This window comes from Carlito syrichta, unplaced genomic scaffold (genome assembly GCF_000164805.1).
Source record: "Carlito syrichta isolate Samal-C Ts95f unplaced genomic scaffold, Tarsius_syrichta-2.0.1 Scaffold99904, whole genome shotgun sequence".
Classification (NCBI taxonomy): domain Eukaryota; kingdom Metazoa; phylum Chordata; class Mammalia; order Primates; family Tarsiidae; genus Carlito; species Carlito syrichta.
In genome coordinates, this window is record NW_007044000.1 from 244,327 (window position 1) to 250,018 (window position 5,692).

A 5,692-nucleotide genomic window follows, 5' to 3' on the forward strand; every position below is an offset into this window, starting at 1 on the left:
GCAGCAGGCCAAGTCCTGCAGAGAGACCAGAGTGTTGGGAAAGTACTTCTTGTGCAGAGTGGCAGAGGTACATCATCAGGCTCCAGTCGGGAGCAAGACTTCGGAGCAATGTCAGGGAGGTGAGCACAGGCTGCAGAGGAGCCCTCAGGGCAAGGCCCCTCTATTTTCCATTTTTTTTTTTTTTTTGAGTCAGGTCTCTCTCTGTCACCAGGCTGGAATGCAGCGGCACAATCATGGCTCATCACAGCCTCCACCTCCTAGGCTCAGGTGATCCTTCTCCAGAGTAGCTGAGACTACAGATGTGCACCCCCACATCTGGCTAAGTTTTTGCAGAGATGCAGTCTTGCTACATTGTCCAGGATGGTCTCAAATTCTTAGACTCAAGGGATCCTCCTGCCTCGGCCTCCCAAAGTGGTGGTTGGGGGGAGGATCACAGGTGTGAGCCACCATCCCTGTAGGCCTCTATTTTTCCCTTAAAATATAAAGCGAAAACATACAAGTGCCTAGTGCGGTATCTGAAGCAACGGGTGTCTTTCTACCTGCTTGATATACTTGGGGGATGGATTGTTTTTGTTTTTTTTTTTGAGTTGGAGTCTCACCCTGTTGCACAGGCTGGAGTACAGTGGCACACTCACGGCCACCCCAGCATCGACCTGCTGGGCTCCGGCGATCTTTCCACCTCAGCCTTCCAAGTAGACAGAACTACAGGCGCCCACTACCATGCCCGACTATTTTTTGATTTATTGTAGAGACGAGGTCTCGCCAAGTTGTCTGGGCTGGTCATGAACCTGCGGGTTCAGGCAATCCACTTGCCTCGGCCTCCCAGAATGCTGGGATTACAGGCTGAACCACCAAGCCCAGCTGGGATGAATTCTCAATGTCTCCAAATAAACATTCCAAGTAATCCCTAGCAAATAAATACAAGTTTATCTGGATTCTTTTTTTCTTTAATTTAGCCACAACAGTATAAAACAATTCTTATAGAGGTTTTGCAAAAATGCAACTCATCACCCGCAACCCCCGCCCCCGCTATCTCTTATCTCCCCAGTTCCCCCAAATCCACGGTTCTGTAAGAAAGTTGAAGGTTGATGCAACTAATGAGATAGAAAATCTTTATATTCTCCTGCATGACACCTATTCTGAGTATGTGATGCCTGAAAATAGCAGGACTGGTTTTCACTAAGCCGCTGTGAGCCCCCAATGTGTGCATTTTCAAATGAATGGATTGAAGTATGTGCTAAGAATACATCCCCAGGAATAGGCAAGAGCTATTTATAAACAACTGCAAGTTAAGCTTAAGAGCTGCACCTAGTACATTTGAGTACCTGTATGTGCCAGGGACTCTGCTAAATGCTTTCCTCATTTAATTGCCGCCACCGTCCTCTGTAGGAGGCACTGTTAATCCCCCTTTTACAGAGAAGGACGGAATCCCAGCAGAGAAGTAACTTCCCCCAGTGTCACAGGGGCTAAGTGGCAGGGTGGAGTCCATTTGTCTCAGATGCCAAAGCCTGTGCTCTTAACCTCCCCCCGCCCCCCTCCAGAAAGCTCCTCCTCCCTGGGGGGTGAGGGGGGAAGGGCTAGTGGGGGAGGGACACAGACTCCAGGGGCTACTGACCCTTGTTCCAGCTACAATGCTTCTACACGGAAATGGTCAGACTTCTTTTGCTCAACATTGTAAGAGTTACAGATATTTAAAAAATAGAGTAGTATATCAAGTTATCTGTCACCAGAGACACCTCGTTTAAAGAACATGCTTTGCTCAATTCTAGAACGTTCTAAATGAAAAGAAACAGCCTTTCGCTTAACCTCAAGTGTCATGAATACAGCAAATGTATGTTTTTGTCTTTTGACAATAGCACAGCATCTTTCGTGAAAAAGACTGTCAATGTTACACTTCCACTTGCTTCAGTGATAAAGCTGTCATGGTATTCCGCCACCATGAGCGCGAACACCAACAAAGCAGAGTGCACCTTGAAAGGGGGAAAGGAAAACCCATTTTGATAAAGAATGATAAAGAGCTGAAGAAAAAATAGACTTTTACCTGCAATGTAGGCAGAGAGAATTCTGAGAGACGAAGATGATTGTTTTCCTCAGTCTTTGAATCAACACGAAATCTCCTTCTAATGCTCTATAATTATATAAGTGGAGAACTTCCTGTGTAACAAGGACTTCCTTCTTCCTACATTTTGTTGTATATTATGCCTGTAAACACTACCGGCATGCAGTAACGAACGGTCAAATTACTTGGGCATGTTTGCCCCCAGACAGCTATAACTGAATGAGAATAACCACCGTGTCTTCACGGTTTGCTGCAAAGAATAATTCACTTTAAACTGAGACTACAAACTGGCACCACAAGAAGTTTTAAGATACATTCAGGCAAACATTTAAATCATGGTGACCAATGAAAATATGGAAAATAAATTTATATATACAAGCCCAAAGCACGACATGTTTTTAGGAAGCACAGACCAGAGGTGTCTCTTGCGCAGGTATTTGTTCCCTCATCCACTGACCCATTCGTTCACATGACAGATTAATCACGCCTATTCACAAAGTGCCAGGTTCTTAGGAAAGAGTGGGTAAGATATTCAAAAGCCAGAGATCCATCTGGCAAGCCTGGCGTGGGATCTCAAGCACCTCTCACTCCACTTCTGAACATGTTTCTTGTTTTTTCTCTCTTCTCTCTCACCAAAAGGAGGCAGATAGAATATGATGAAATATTCGGGGTGCCCAGCCTATGAGCACAGTGAAGGGAGAAAGAGAATGAAAGGGGATTACTACCAGCTACCAAAAAGAGGATGGAACTCAAAGAATGTGTGTCAAAACTCCTGGCTTACTCCCCTTCGATTAGAATTTTCTAAAAAGCCACCGAAAGATTTTTCCCGAAGTTCTCACCATGGACAAAATTCTCACAATGAACAGAACAATCATCATTGGGTGCATGTTTCTTTGTCCCTAGGAACGAAAAATCCAAGTGCCCAGCAGGTCTACCCTAGGCCCTGTGAGTGCCGCTCTGCAGGGGGACCACGGCAGCACCAGTCTCAGCAGCCGTGGGCAGCACCGGTGAGGCAAGGGTGGCCATGGTAGCAGCTGCCACGAACTAATCCCTTTTGGAGAGCAGGCGGTATGTGTGTGTCTGAAAGGGGGAGAGAGAGAGAGAGAGAAAGAGAGAGAGAAAGAAAGAAAGAGAGAGAGAGGGAGAGAGAGAGAGAGAAAGAAAGAAAGAGAGAGAGAGAGAGAGAGAGTGTGTGTGTGTGTGTGTGTGTGTGTGTGTGTAGGCGTCTACACACATGTGATCTTCCATCCTCACAGCAGACCACCTGGGTGAGATTATTCCCATTTTGAAGAGGATCCGTGTCCTACTGCTCTTCTCTCCAGATCTCTTTTTTTCCCTGAACTTGTGTTTACATAATTTTGCTGGTTCTCCCCTTAAATTTTTGGGGAGCACACCATCTGCAATCGAGCCAAGACTGCCTCTACATGTGTGTAGATGGACTGTCTCCTCCCCCATGTGTGTTGAGGGTCCGTCCCCTTTCCCAAGACTGTAGATGAGCTGTCCCCTCCTCGTGTGGAGATGGACTGTCCCCTCTATCATGTGTGTAGATTGTCTGTCCTCTCCCTCTTGTGTGCAGATGGATTGTCTCCTCCCCCATGTGTGTAGATGGACTGCCATGTCCCGCCGTGTAAAGATGGAGTATCTCCTCCCCTGTGTGTGTAGACGGGTTGTTCCTCCCCCATATATGTAGATGGATGTCCTCTCCCTCTTGTGTCTTGATGGACTGTCTCCTCCCCTTGTGTGTAGATGGACTTCTCCTTCCCCCTGTGTATACATGGTGAGTTGCCTCCTCTGTGTGTGTAGATTGACTGTCCTCTCCCCCATGTGTGTAGGACTGTCCCTTCCCCTATGTGTCTTGATGGATTGTCTCCTACCCTTGTGTGTAGATGGACCTCCCCTCCTCCCTGTGTATAGATGGAGTGTCTCCTCCCCATGTGTGTAGATGAACTGTCCCTTCTGCCATGTGTGTAGATGGACTGTCCCCTTCTCCTTGTGTGTAGAGGGATTGTCCCCTCCCCCACATATGTAGATGGACCATCCCTCCCCCATGTGTATAGATGGACCGTCCCTCTCCCACATGTGTAGATGGACCATCTCTCCCCCTTGTGTGTAGATGGACTGTCCCTCCCTATGTGGGTAGATGGAGTGTCCCCTCTCCTATGTGTTTAGATTGACTGCCCCCCCTTGTCTGTGTAGATGGACCGTCCCCTACTCTGTGTGTGTTGATAGACTGTCCCTCCCCCATGTGTGTGAGGGACCACCCCTCCTACTTGTGTGTAGATGGACTGCCCCCTCCCCCATGTGTATACATGGACTGTTCCTCCTCATATGTGCAGAGACACATGTATGACTCTTGACTCTGTTCCCCATTCTCTTGGAGGGGACTGGGGAATGTCCAAGGCTCTGTCCCCAGACCTGGACCCTTAAATGCAGTGCTGGGAAGGTCTTCATTCTGCTTATTTTGAGCATCGGTGGTGAAGGAGGCAGTGTTTTCCCTGAGGCTAGAAGGCTGTTCTTTTTTTTTTTATTGAGTTGGAGTCTCCCTCTGTCGCCCAGACTGGAGTGCAGTGGCCGCTCCCGGCCACCGCAGCCTTGTCTGCTGGGCTCCGGCGATCCTTCCGCCTCAGCCTTCCAAGTAACTGCAACTACAGGCGCGCGACCACACCCGGCTAATTTTTTGATTTATTGTAGAGATGAGGTCTCGCCAAGTTACAGGCTGAGCCACCGAACCCGGCTTAGAAGGCTTTTCTAAGGATTAGTGTGAGGGGAGAAAAGAGGCGACTGAGACAGTGTCTGGGAAGTAGAAAGTTACCCTGAATAGGAAGGGCCTGCTATAATCATGGCATTTTCCAGACCCTGCACTGTCAACCAGGCTCCCTGGGGAAAAGTTACCGAAGCCTGCACTATCCCGTGACACTGTTGTTCACATGGATCATCTTATTATCTGCTGATATCAAGTGATATGTCCTGACGATCCAGAATCATCTCTACCTGCAGAAATATCTGAACAGCATGGGGGAGCATCTCCCATAATTTTTTTTCATGAAGACATTTAAGTCTATTTCTCTCAGTTCTGTTCTTGCCTGACTCAATAAACTTGCATTAGAATACAGAATACTATACCTTCAAAGTTTAAAAAAACATTCCTTTGTCAGACAAAAATATTTGTAAATACTCTTTGAGTTATTCAATATAGGGCAAAGTAGGACGACTTATTTTTATTGTACCTCAATCAATTTGATTATGTCACCTGAATACCCTGCTGAGATGAACTGCAGAAGATGGTAACACTGTACGACTGTAATCACAGATTTAACGTAATAGTTGTCCATCAATTATTTTTACAACAGACTAAGCTTCATGATTGCTAAATTGATGTAAAATCATGGCTGGAGACCATAATTTAATACAAACATATGACATTGCTCTAAAAGAGGCAGTGGCACCCCCTCCCAGCTCACCCCAATTTTATATAACCTCAAACTATCACAGGAACTTGTCACTTGGCCCTGGAGAAAGGTCAGGGCTTGAGGTTACAGAACTTCCATCGGGGATCCTTTCAGAAACTAGTCCAGATAGTTATTTTGGATGAAAAGCTCCTTGATCTCTTATCCTTTTATATTCACTCATTCA